Source organism: Octopus bimaculoides, chromosome 25, assembly GCF_001194135.2.
Source record: "Octopus bimaculoides isolate UCB-OBI-ISO-001 chromosome 25, ASM119413v2, whole genome shotgun sequence".
Classification (NCBI taxonomy): domain Eukaryota; kingdom Metazoa; phylum Mollusca; class Cephalopoda; order Octopoda; family Octopodidae; genus Octopus; species Octopus bimaculoides.
The window spans coordinates 17,198,811-17,201,032 of NC_069005.1; positions in this window are offsets into that span (position 1 = coordinate 17,198,811).

Here is a 2,222-nt window from a genome sequence, read left to right on the forward strand (position 1 = left end):
TGTATGTATGTATGTATGTATGTATGTATGTATCTATTTTATAATGATTGAAGAAGTGTGGGACTGTTTGTATTTTATTTTATTAAAAAAGTCATATTACTTTGAAGAAATTATAAATGAATATTAATAAATTCTTAAACTGTAAAGTTTATTTGTATATTAGACATAAATTATAATGCTTAATATTACAAGATTCGCTTCTGTTTTAAATGTCAACCTCCATTTTGAATTCCAAATGTAAACAAATAGCTTTTCTTCGCATTCATAGAAAATTTAATAAAGCAAAAAAAAAAACAAACGAGTAAATTAGTTTAAAAAATGTTACGGGGTGAAAAAAACAACAATCACTATCTAATAGAATTAAGTTTTCAAATTGTGTTAGACTGCGGTCATACTGGAGTACCACCTTGAAATTATATAGTCCATAATATCATCTCCTAACACAATTCTTCGCACAAGGTCAGATGTATGTTGCATTATCAAGAAAAAAGATATAAAAATATTACCTGAGATAAATGAAAAAGGTCTCTTTGCTGAAAGTTGTGTCTGCAAAAAATTCTACAGTGATGTGAGACATTCATTACACTCTTTTAATTGAAATGTATTTAAGTTGCTTTTTAATTGCTAGGAAAGCGACGCCAGAAACACTTAAGCCGTCTAAAAGGGAATATAATGAAGCAACAATATAGCAAAACTCCACTCTTCATATTGGTAAATATAATTCATTAATTCCCACCAGAGCATCTATTTTCAGTTTCACTCAAGTGAAGATTCGTGAATATTTTCCTTTGACAGTCTCATCTCTTTTCCAAATTTCATTATCGTCTTTTTAAAATGTATCATGGATTATTTTACTGATTACAGAATAAACTATAACAGGGTCTTTGTTCAATTCATGAGCATATTGTCAATTTGCTCTATAATTTATATAATATACCTATATGTATATATAATATGAATATGCGGAACACATGCTAGCAGAAAACCGCCCGGAGGGCGGTTTTTCTGTTAGTACATGTTTACACACACACACACACACACACACACACACACACACACACACACACACACATATATATATATATAACCTATTAAATTCCACAGTCCTTACCCCTTCTCCACAGGGGAGCTCTTCAAAATCCTCACTTTCTCAGAACAACACAAGAGATCCATCATCATCATTGTCATCTTATTGTACTGCAGCGACCATTTCCACCACTACTACTACTCAAAGTAGTGAAGAGTCAATCAGTTCTCATCCCTGCTGTCCACCTCAATCTGATAGCATAACTCACAGCTCCACTATAAATCTGACAACTATAAATAAAGTAAAATCTATGATCTGTCAACTGCCCCCTCCAACACATACACAAAACCCCAAAATTGCCGCTATCCTCTACGTGAGACACTATGTATATACAGTGACTGCAATTTTCCCTACTTATCAGGGACAAGACGCACAATTCGTACAAGCAACACCAGCCAACGCCAAAACACACTTCTTAAAGCACTACCACCACCAAATAATAAATCAAATTTAAAAGCTTCCATACATGTTACATGGAACTCTAAAATCTGCCGCTATTCCCAACGTGAGAGATTATGTCTGAAACGTGATGACCCCTTCACTTATCTTCCAGGGACTCGACGTACTATCAAAAGCTTGACTTCAAACCACCACCAAATCCACAATAAAAACATAGTAATACTGAGCGAGACTTTTCCCAACACTTAGAAGTCACCCAGTTATACACTGAGTACAAAAGTAAAAATAACAAGCCATATAACTGTAACTATATCCAACAGGGCAGCCACAACTCCAGAAACCAAGCACTCCCAAACCAAGAAAATACTTTTTTAGCCATGTTCAATCTGGCAAACGAAATTAAGAAAATCTTTGAGTTCTCACACAACACCAACCACTGCTATTACTTCAGTGCACAAATTATTCCCATATATGTAACTCAATTATAATGTTGAATACCCACATAGGTAACTTAATTATAATGTTGAATATACAAGGTCTCTCACATTTCACAAATCGAACAAAAGTATCACATCTCAGAGACTTTGCAGACAGAGAAAAGACATTGTGTGTGGCATTGTGTGTGACATATTGGAGGCAGAAGTACATGTCAGTTTATGTACTACACAAAATTGATTGCAGAACATGCAAACGGGGAGGAGTAGCATTCTACATCCGTGAAGACCTAGAAACAAAT